The 12180-nt window shown below is 38.3% G+C and overlaps 1 pseudogene; it reads left to right on the top strand.

Annotated features, from left to right (window-relative positions):
* The window catches only part of LOC149178917 (ras-related protein RABA1f pseudogene), a 117619-nt pseudogene extending 106382 nt beyond the window's left edge, over positions 1-11237 (top strand).
* The last annotated feature ends 943 nt before the right edge of the window (positions 11238-12180 follow it).

The raw sequence follows: 12180 nt of genomic DNA, 5'->3' as shown, positions 1-12180 counted from the left end.
ATTCCGGCATCAACACTTTTCGATTTCAAGGTGTTTTTTGCACCAAACAAAATGGCTTTTTGTTGTTTTTTACTGTTTTTTTTTAAATATTGAAAATTTACTCTAAAAAAAAAACGTTATTCCGGCATCAACACTTTTCAATTTCAAGGTGTTTTTTCATGTTTTTTTGGGATTTTTGGGCTCGAGTACTCATTTTGAGGTAATAGTTCCCGTTTGATCGATAACTATGTTGTTTCCGGTCATATGGAATGAGGCTCCAATATCTAGATACCACACAATACCCATCACCGATGTCACCATGCAAGCGATGAGGGTGAAATCCAAATTGAATTATGAACCAAGAGCTTCGTCTGCAGCTCCTCCTGCGGGCTTCTTGCCGACCTTCTTGTGCAGACACTTCGTGGCATAGTTTCCCAACTCATGATAGTGAAAAAATTTAATCTTCGACAAGTCCTTTCCTACCTGACTAGAATCTGACTTGGAATGGGATGACTTCCCTTTCTCTTTCTTTTCCTTTCCAATTAAGGCACAATTCTCCTCCTCATCATGCTTGGATGAAGATCCATCTCTGGTGTTCCACCAAATCTCTTCTTGCACCAAGTTGGATGACAAACACCCCCACTTTGGTAGCTCTCCCTCCCATTTACAGAATCCTGGTAGTTGTGCCAGCTCTTGGGAAGGCCTAGAAGTGCTAGGCTCACTAGATCATCTTCAACAACTATAACAACAACAGTTCCAAGCTCATCTTGAAATTGGGTGAAATTGGTCAAGTACTTTGGTATTTTGTCACCCTTCTCCATCTTGATTTTCCTGAGCTTGTCCTTCAATGCCAACTTCTTGTGGTCACTACTATTCTGAAATAGGTCTGTCAAGGCCTTCCACATTGCATATGGAGTCTCCTTCCCATGGCGGTTTGAGACAATAGGATCTTGAAATCCTTCTAGTATGATCCTTCTCGCCTTTGCAACACATTTACTCTACTCTGCCAGATCTTGAGCATCAATTGCTAGAGGCTTAGGAATATCTTTGTCTATGAATTCCTTCAACCTGTTATCTTCCAATGCTGCCTCCATCCTGTCCTTCCAGGAAATATATTTCGAACTACCCTCAAGGGAATATTTGAGTCTCAATCCGTACAACGACATCCTGCTAGATCTAAAGAATGATATTGCAAATTTGATTTCACTTGCAAAAGACACACTCATATTCTCCTCTTCTAGAATTTTGATACCATGTAGAAATTCACTGTAGATTCAAACTGCTAATTGTAATTTACTAAAGCAATAGAATTGAATCTACTCTACTCATCAGCGGAAATAATTAAATGATTGCGAAATCATGAAGCATATAAGAGAAAGAATTTAATCAACACATTACACAATGATTTCCTGGGGAAAGCCACAACTAAAAACCCTTGCTATTTTTATATTGCATTAATAAGAAAATATGAGAATATTACAATGCTTTGCTCAAGCCCGAGAAACTTCTGCACTATCTCTATCTGTCTCACTACTTCCTAGATAAGCCTAGGCCAATACTTAACCAATTTATCACTTGCCCAAGTCCCTATTTACTTGCACTATTTCCTTGGGAACTAGCCCCCTATTAATTAGGGAAATTTCTCAATATGAATTGTGCAATCCTCATAGGCTTTCCTCTGACTGCATGCCCCACCTGTACAATTCATATGATTATACAATTGATAGTACACTGTTCTTGAACTCCAATCTCAAATAGGTAACTGTTGAGTCTCAAAATTGTCTTCCATCTTCATCCATATTTCCATAATTTCATAACCATTTAGCCCTCATTTCATAACTATATAGCCTAAAACCCTACATTAAGTAACCATCTTCAAAATTATATGGGTTAGGATCCTTGTTTTCCAAAGTTATTTATTTTATGTATATAAAGTGAATTTATGATTAAAAACTAGGAAGTTAACATGGTTTCATATATCTATATATGTGTTATGAGTTTTGTGACATGTTTAGGCTTATTTGGAGGTTTTAGAAGGGTCTTACTTGGCCTCCCAAGATCAAATTCGAATTTCAACTCAAGAGTGTCTAATTTCCACTGTAGATCAACAAATTACGCAATATACTAAAGCAAAATACAAGATCTACTTCTACAACAAACTTGCGGAAGCTTAATCGATTTTGAGCAAGATCAAATAGAACACATATAACTGAGAATGAGAAAGCAATCACACATGAACATAGAAGAATACTCTGGGGAAAGCCTCAGCTAAAAACCCCGATCTCTGTATTATCACACAAGTGGAAATATGTCCGGATTATACAAAGCATTAGCTCACAAGCTATCCTGCTCTCAGTACAATCCAACAGTACAACTCACAGATTGAATAGACACAAAATATGCCTTCCCTCAGCCCTCCAAGCCTCCTATTTCCTTGCACAATTTCTCTTGGGGTCCAATGTTGCCACCTGTGTGAATTGGCCTCATCACACACTCATCAAACTCAAAATTAACTGCGCAATATCCAAGGAATGAATTCCTTTTGCATGCAAGAGACATCCTCCATGGAATATTCTTGCAACTGATAGTACACTGTCCCATCATCTGATCTCAACTGGGTCTCTGACTGAACTGACATGCATGAGTTATTTATGAGAGAATATTCAGTTATTTGAAGTGCAGTAGTTACATGCATGCATGCATTAACTAACTGAACTCACAATCAGTTCCACAAACTGTTGGAACTAATCTAACTGGACTTAACTCAGTTAACTGAGCTAACTAATTACAACTCAAAGTACAACTCATCCTGATCTCCTTTAATCAAGGGATAACTTCCTCATTCAATGGAGAAACTATTGCATGTCTTCACATAGACTCCATGTTTGATTTCCTACAACTAATTAACTCAAGGTGAATTAATTAATTATTTTACAAACATTTGCCAAGATCAAATTCAAATTTTAATTCACAATTTTAGTTTAGGGACTAACTAAAATTGGAATGTATCCCGAAATGTTATTTATAGTAGTGCTATTTTTAGCACTTCTATTTTTAGCATTTCTTGTTGCTATTTTCAACACTCCCTCTCAACAAGAAAGGGATTATCAGTCACCCTAATCCTGTCTCTGTGGAACTTGAACTTGCATTTTGACAATGCTTGAGTCAAAATATCTGCATCTTGTTCCTCGGTCAAAACTTACAGCAACAACATGATCCTCTTCACAACACAGTCTTGAAGATGATGGTATTGGATATCGATGTTCTTGGACCTATCATGAAATACTGGATTCTCAAAGAGTTTGATACAACTCTAATTATCGCAGTAGATCATAGTTGGATGCATCCTTTGAGCAAACAATCCCACTAGAATCTTCCGCATCCAAATGGCCTCACATGCTGCCTGACTAGCAGCCATGTATTCAGCCTCTGTTGAGCTAAGTGCAATTGACCTCTGTTTCCTACTGTACCAGGAAACTGTAGCTAAACCAAGGTTGAAGATTCCTCCAGAAGTGCTCTTCTGGTCTGATGGACTCCCTGCCCAATCTGCATCTGTGAAGCCCTGAAGCTTCACTCCCTTTGTCCGTCTGTACCACAATCCATACAGAGATGTGCCTCTGAGGTATCTCAGCACATGCTTTGCTACCTTCCAAAATAGCTTGGTAGGCTGAACCATAGCTTGACTCAGCTGGTTCACCATAAAGCATAAGTCTAGTCATGTGTTCACTAGATACATTAGTGAACCCACTAGCTATCGATAAACAGTAGCTGCTACTACCTCACCAGAAGTAGCATCCTCCTTCCTCCAGTTCCCAGCTAGAGGAGTCTACATGGGCTTGCACTTCTCCATGTGGAACCGCCTGAGTATCTCATTGGCATACTTGCCTTGAGACAAAAATACTTCCCCATCTTTCTGCCACACTTACATACCTAGAAAGTAGTGCATAAGACCCATGTATTTCATCTCGAACTCTCTTGCAAGGTCCTCCTTGCAAGACTTGATCAACTGATCATTACCTGTCAAAATCAGATCATCCACTTAAAGAACAATGATCAATGGCTTAAATTCTACCATGATGTGGTAAAGGTTCGCATCTGCTTCACTCTTGGTGAAGCCTAACCCAGTGAAATAGCTTTCGATCCTGGTGTACCAAGCATGAGGTGCTTACTTCAGTCCATAAAAAGTCCTGTTGAGTCAGCACACATGCGACTCATGATCAAAGGTCTCAAAACCTTTCAGCTTCTCAATGTACACCTCTTCCTCAATCTTCCCATTGAGGAACGTTGTCTTCACATCCATCTGATGGATCTTCCAACCCATCTGAGCTGATAGTGCCAACATCAATCTAATAGATGAGTACCTTGCTACAGGAGCAAAATTCTGATCGTAGTCGATCCCCTTGACCTATGAGAAACCACGGGCAACAAACCTTGCCTTATGTTTCTCAACACTGCCATCAGCTGCCTACTTTACCTTGTAAAGCCATCAGGAACTCACCATTGACTTATCCTGAGGTCTTGGGACAACATCCCAAACATAGTTCCGAATGATGGAGTCGTAATCCTCTACCATAGCATCAACCCAAACTGGTTGCTGCACTGCTTCCTCGAAAGAAGAAGGTTCGGTCTCTACACACTCCCCAACCAGGGCCATGTAACCAGTGTAACGCTTGGGTGACCTCCTCTGTCTGCGCTGAGAAGATGGCTATACCATATTCTCTCACGCATCTAGCATCAACCTGTCAGCTTCCCTTGAGCATTTCCACCCATCTCTGGAAGACTCAACATGAGTGGATGTCTCCACTCTCGGATCCTTTGCATGCGGCTGCTCCACATCAATCTGTGGCTCCTCCTTGTTAGGAACTAAAAGTTCCTCCTTTGCATGCAACTTGAGCTCCCTCTCAAGTGATACTCGCATGGTTTTCTGCTCATCGAACTTCAGATCTCTGCGTACCACTGTCCTCTGACTGGTAGGCAGGAACACCTGATAGTTGTGGGGTGTATCAGTGTACCCCACAAGTATCCCCAACTCAGCTGTTGGATCTAGCTTCTTTCGGGCATCTTTGGTCACATGGCAATAAATTGATGATCCAAAGATCTTGAAGTGACTCACATATAGTCGCTTCTCGGAAAAGGCTTCCATTGGTGTCTTCATCCCCAGTAGACAGTGCGGGCTTCTGTTCTGCAAGCATACTGGTGTATTGCATGCCTCAACACACAAATGAAGTGGTAGGCTTTGGTCATGCAACATTGCTCGAGCTGCTCCCACAATCGATTTGTTCTTCCTTTCGACCACCCCATTCTACTGTGGGTTATGGAGTGCCATCAACTCCCGTTTAATTCTTTCGCTACACAAGGCTTTTATTTTCTTTCTAGATTCTTTCTCTGCCAAGGCTTTAAACTCAAAAAACCTTAAGAAGGCCTGATCCTTCTTTTGCATAAAATAGATCCAACATCTACGAGAAAAATCATCAATAAAAATAACATAGTACCTTTGTTTAGCAGTGGAGGCTGTAGAGAATGGTCCACACACATCTGTGTGAACTCGCCCTAGGATTGCTCCAACTCTACTGTCTCGATCCTGAAAGGAAGATTTTGCATAGTTACCCAAGTTACAGCCTTTGCATGTATTTGTTTGCTCCAGTTTTCCCTTGGGAAGTCCGGTAGAAATCTGCTGCATGATATTCAAGGCCCCATGGTGCAAGTGGCCCAATCTTCTATGCCATAGCTCGCCAACATCTTGGCTTTGCACCAACTCTGCTTTGGAACTCAATGCAGCACAGTCATCTACCTCCAACTTGTAGAGATTCTTTACTCGAATCCCAATCCTCTTGGTCTGTCTAGGACCGATATGCCTCAGGAATACCTTTCCTTTACTAAAGACTACATCATAGCCTTTTTGTTCTAGCATAACGATAGACACAAGATTTTTCTTCAGACCTGGTACATACTTTACATCATTCAGGGTGAGATGAGCTCCCTGCTCCCTCTAAAACACAACTGTACCTTCACTTGAAACACAGTACTTTCCATCATCACCCATATTGATCCGCATCTGGAGATCCTTCTCCTCCAAGGTATTAAAAATATTCTTGTCGCTAGACATGTGGAAGGAGACTCCATTGTCCAGGTACCAAACACATCCCACCATGGATGAAACCATGCATGTGATGAGAGAGAAATCCAACTCGAACTGTGAGGCTAGTGCCTCACCGTCTGATCCCTTCGAGGATCCCTTCTTGGATTTCTTCTGTGGACAATTTGTAGCATAATGGCCCACCTCATGACAATGAAAGCATCGCACTTTTGATTTGTCAAACTTCTTCCCACCATGGGAAGAACTGGATTTGGGATGGGACGCCTTCCCTTTCCCTTTCCTTGCCTTACTCGCTAAGGCTAGATTTTCTTCATCATCTTGCTTTGATGAAGATCCATCTCTGGTGCTTCTCCTTATCTCCTCCTGCATCAGATCCGACCAAAGTCATTCCCAATTTGGCAGTTTCTCTCTTCCATTTACCGAGTCTTGGTAACTATGACAGCTCTTAGGAAGATCGAGGAGAGCAAGGCTCACCATGTCATCATCAGCTGTCATGATCCCTACACTTCCAAGCTCATCCCTGCAGGTGGTGAGCTTGTTCAGATATGTAGAGATCGTGTCGCCCTTTTCACACTTGATTTTCTGAAGCTTGTCTTTCAGCGCCAGCTTCCTCTGATCGCTGCTATTCTGATATAGATCTTTCAATGTTTTCCACATTGAAAATGGTGTATCCTTCCCATGGAGACTCGAGACTATGTGGTCTCGAACTCCCTCCAGAAGGATTCTCCTCGCTCTAGCCACACATTTCTTCCATTTCGCCAATTCTGTAGCATTAGCTTCTACTGGCTTGGGGACTTCTTGATCAATGAAGTCCTTTATACCGTTGTCCTCTAATACTACTTCCATGTGATCCTTCCAGGCTATATAATTTGAGTTTCCATCAAGGGCATACTCGAGTCTTAAACCGTTGAACGCCATTGGTGAAATTTGAGATGTGATAAGAATTCAAATTCTATAATAAGGAACTTCAACCTTCAAACTTCTCCCTTCTTTGTATACTGTCTTCGCTATCACCTTTGCTCTGATACCATGTCTAATTTTCCACTGTAGATCAACAAATTATGCAATATACTAAAGCAAAATACAAGATCTACCTCTACAACAAACTTGCAGAAGCTTAATCGATTTTGAGCAAGATCAAATAGAACACATATAACTAAGAATGAGAAATCAATCACACATGAACAAAGAAGAATACTCTGGGGAAAGCCTTAGCTAAAAACCCCGATCTCTGTATTATCATACAAGTGGAAATACGTTTGGATTATACAAAGCATTAACTCACAATTTATCCTACTCTCAGTACAATCTAACAATACAACTGAGACTGAATAGACACAACATATGCCTTCCCTCAGCCCTCCAAGCCTCCTATTTCCTTACGCAGTTTCTCTTGGTGTCCAATGCTACCAACTGTGTGAATTGGCCTCATCACACACTCATCAAAATCAAAAGTAACTGCACAATCTCCAAGGAATGAATTCCTTCTGCATGCAAGAGATATCCTCCATGGAATATTCCTACAACTGATAGTACACTGTCCCATCATCTGATCTCAATTGGGTCTCTAACTGAACTGACATGCATGAGTTATTTATGAGAGAATATTCAGTTATCTGAAGTGCAGCAGTTACATGAATGCATGCATTAACTAAGTGAACTCACAATTAGTTCCACAAACTGTTGGAACTAATCTAACTGGACTTAACTCAGTTAACTGAGCTAATTAATTACAACTCAAAGTACAACTCATGCTGATCTCCTTTAATCAAGGGATAACTTCCTCAATCAATGGAGAAACTGTTGCATGTCTTCACATAGACTTCATGTTTGATTTCCTACAACTAATTAACTCAAGATGAATTAATTAATTATTTTACAAACAGCTGCCAAGATCAAATTCAGATTTTAATTCACAATTTTAGTTTAGGGACTAACTAAAATTGGAATGTATTCCGAAATGCTATTTATAGCAGTGCTATTTTTAGCACTTCTATTTTTAGCATTTCTTGTTGCTATTTTCAACAAAGAGGTGGACCATATTCCAAGGAGAAAGATCATGGAGATATTGATGTGTCATAGGATTTGTATCTAGTATTTAGGGATGAGTTCAGACAAGTATGGATCTAGTAGATATTTAAGGGATCTACATTTATTCAGTAGTTATCCCTAATTCATGTATAAATAAGAGGAGCATCCTTCAAAGGAAGCCAACAGTTGTTAGTTATTCACTAGCATCAGATTTATGATTGTTTGTTTAACATGAATAATATTATTTTCTTGCAATTATGAGTTATGGATGTTGCTTGATTCTTAAGGAGTGATAGCTGTTCATGTGTGTTCATTGAGGAATGGACGGATCCCCATCAACCATAATTTGCATACATCTGTAACATAGTTTAATTTCTATTATTTCCTTTCATGCAGGTGTGATTTACTTTCCGCAAGTGTGTTTGTTATGTGAGATTTAATTGTTTCTTGAATTCCAGTTTATGATTTGATGCAATGGTAATGTTGTTGGAGTAGAACTGTGAGGAAGGACAACCAGGACCTCCTGAGTTAGGAGCCCTTTCTCTTGCTATCTACACATCACAAATCGTTGCTCTTTAGTTTCTCTTCTTGGGGACAATAATGTGAGGAAGGACAACCAGGACCTCCTAAGTTAGGAGCCTCTTCTCCTTCTTGCTGCCTCTTGAATCAGAAACTTTTTAGTTTCTTTAAACTTAGAAGCTATTTGTAATATGCATTTCCTTTCTTTCTTTCCATCCTAAACAAAATTTCTACAACAGTTTCATCTGAGGTCCCATATATTTTGGTTTGCTTCTAAGTTTATGAAACCCTCGGGTTGACATATTAAAATGACAAGGGATTTAACATACCATTAAAACCACCCTACATTTTTGACGCCATTGCCGGGGATGCAAACTTAGATGTAAGATAGTTAGGAGGATTGTTTAGGAAGCCTTTTTCATTTAGGGTTAACCGCATTTAGGAATTTAAATTTAAGTTTATTTTTCATTTGTATATAGAAAACATAGAAATAAAACAAAACATCCACAAATCAAAAACCCCATTCAGTAAAAAAAAACACACACACAATAAAATCCAATTGCAACAACCTTTAAGTTTTTCATATTTTAAGTTTTGGGTTTTGTAAGAACCCATTTCCAACTAATCCATATGTATATCTATAAGAAAAATGAGTATAAGTTTGGAGCAACTCATTCAGATCCTAGTAAGATTTAGGATCTCCTCTTCTTGCGAAGAAGAGATCTTGACAGCAGCCAACAGCTTAACTACTCCTCCAAAAGAAAACAACGAATCAACCTTTGAATAATCCTATACATCTGATGAGGAACAATAATTTGAATAGAAGATTCAGGAGGACAAAGAGAATTTGTAGCATGATCTGAATTAGAGTGGAAATCACGCCTATGAAAGCCTTATCAAAAGACGGTTTCAAGCAAATACCAGGTTAGATCAATTTCATTTTTGTTCTTATTTCATTAAATCACAGTCACAAAAACTAGATTCGATCATCCTTATATATTTTCATTTTACAATTTCAAATTGAAAATGAATATATTTTTATTACTATTGTGTGAATGGTTACACTGGAAATTTAATTACACGTAATGGTTTATAATTTTCAATTAAGCATAGAGTAGGTAGGATGATATTTTCAATGTCGAATAAGTATGCTCTCCTCCCGCGTCTTTGTAAGATTTCGAGGATCATAAAGTAGGATGTTTATAAACGTTTTCAGGATTGAAGAAATTGAGGGTTTGCAATATGCTTAATCAATTGAAAATGAATATATTTTTATTACTATTGTGTGAATGGTTACACTGGAAATTTAATTACACGTAATGGTTTATAATTTTCAATTAAGCATAGAGTAGGTAGGATGATATTTTCAATGTCGAATAAGTATCCTCTCCTCCCACGTCTTCGTAAGATTTCGAGGATCGTAAAGTAGGATGTCTATAAATGTTTTCAGGAATGAAGAAATCGAGGGTTTGCAATATGCTTAATCAATTTCACTTGCAAATCAGTTTGTCTCCATTTGCTAATTTTTTTTTTCCTTAAAACAATAAATTTTCTAGATTGTTTTAGAGTTAGAATAAAATTTAAATTCTTTTTAAAGATTTTAATTTGAATACAACATAGAAATTAAAAAAAAATAATTAGAAATAAAATTCAATTTCTTTTTTAAATATTTTAATTTTAAAACAACATAAAAATTAAAAAAAATTAGGAATAAAATTCAAGATTTAAATTTTTAATACAACTTAAAAATACATTTTTTTTTTTGCAAAATAAAACATAACTCAAGAGGAGTGTCTTTATATGTTGAAGTAACAGTGGTGATAGTGGTTTTGTGAGCGGTTTCTTTGACTAGATATGGCCCATTTATAGCTATTACCTTCTAAAAAATTGGACAATAAAGAGAGATCTTTATGCACTCTTACTGCCTGGTGAGTAGACCCAAGGTTTTTCTCTTTCAGTTTGAAGCAGTGGAGAAATGGTTTGAGCAGATGATGACTATGATTACCTCTTCAAGGTGGCACTGATTGGGGACTCTGGTGTGAGCAAGTCCAATCTGGTGTCGAATATTTACTAGGAACGAGTTCAACTTGGAGTCCAAATCCACCATCAGAATGAAGTTTGTGACTCGGAGTATGATAGTCGATGATAAGGATTTGGGACACAGCTGGTCAAGAAAGATATCGGGCCATAACAAGTGCATATTATCGAGGAGCAGTTGGTACACTGACTAGTTTATGATGTAACCAGACATGTAATCTTTGAGAACGTGGAGAGATGGCTTGAAGAGCTTAGAGACGACATTGATGCCAATATTGTAATAATGCTTGTTGGTAACAAAGTTGATTTGCGCCATCTTAGAGCTGTTTCTATAGAGGATGGAAAAGCATTTGCAGAATGAGAAAATACATATTTTATGGAAATATTACCTTTGGAATCAACAAATGTTGAGAATGCATTCACAAAAGTAATTGGCCATATCTTCTGGATTGTGAGTAAGAAATCTCTTGGGGAAAACCCAATAACCGTGCCCCATAAAGGATAGAAGATACATGTTGGCAATAAGGATGATGTGATATCAATGAAGAAAATTAGGTGTTGTGCAGTACTGTAAAGTGTTGCCATCTGAATCTTTTGCTTCAAAGTGACTCTTTTTGAGGAATTGATTTAAATGTCAAAAGAAGAGGAGCTGGCTTGGCTACTGATAAAAATGCACCAATACCACTCATCCAGGAAATAAAAGACATTTCTCAGCTAAAAACACACTTCACCCCTTAGAATTTGCTAAACTCGGTGAGAGAAAAATCCTCAAAATTCATCAAAAGTTGGCCTCTCTCTCCCCAAGATCTCGATTGCCCCAATCCATCATTCATTCGAAGATCTAAGATTTGATTCAATTGAGTGATATATTTAGAAGTCAAATTGGCCAATGAGGAAAATCAGGCATTTGTTCGCAAAATATGGAAGAAATCGGGCTAAGATTTGGATTGATCATGCGATGACAATGTAGAGAACCTACCAATGAATATGTAGTGAATTGTCAGTGATTGCACAAATTTCAAAAGTATAACAATGCCAATGCTTACCATTTTGATCCCATGGTCTGTATAAATTTATTTCTATGTGCTTCATTTGATTGCTCTTTATATACTGTGGCTCCGATAGCATGTGATTCACTCTTCCCTCAGTGGCTAACGCACGCTAATGAATTCCTTCTGACAAGTGTGACTTCTTGTCTTCATTATTCATCATTCTATTAAAAGGAAAATAATTCATCTATCTCTTCCCTATTGAACTTTATGATTGAAAGAACGCAGTAGATCAAAAGGACGATTTTTTGGATACTAATATAATACACTCTGGTTCAATTACAATGCCTACTATATCAAATCGAAATGCATGGTGAGATGCGTAATGCATGATGATTGCATACTTCTCATTCAGTCACATTTGATATGCCCCTGCTGTACCTCCATGAGGAGAAATTTGAAGTTAACATGATGCTGGAGCTTCAGGAGGCTATACCTCAGTTCTTTGCCATCCTCCATTCAACTATG

This window comes from Pinus tabuliformis, chromosome 4_1 (genome assembly GCF_031772625.1).
Source record: "Pinus tabuliformis cultivar Carrire ecotype Pingquan chromosome 4_1, CPIR1, whole genome shotgun sequence".
In the NCBI taxonomy this organism is placed as follows: domain Eukaryota; kingdom Viridiplantae; phylum Streptophyta; class Pinopsida; order Pinales; family Pinaceae; genus Pinus; species Pinus tabuliformis.
The sequence above is the reverse complement of the archived record's forward strand: the minus strand, read 5'-3'. Positions and strand labels throughout refer to the sequence as shown.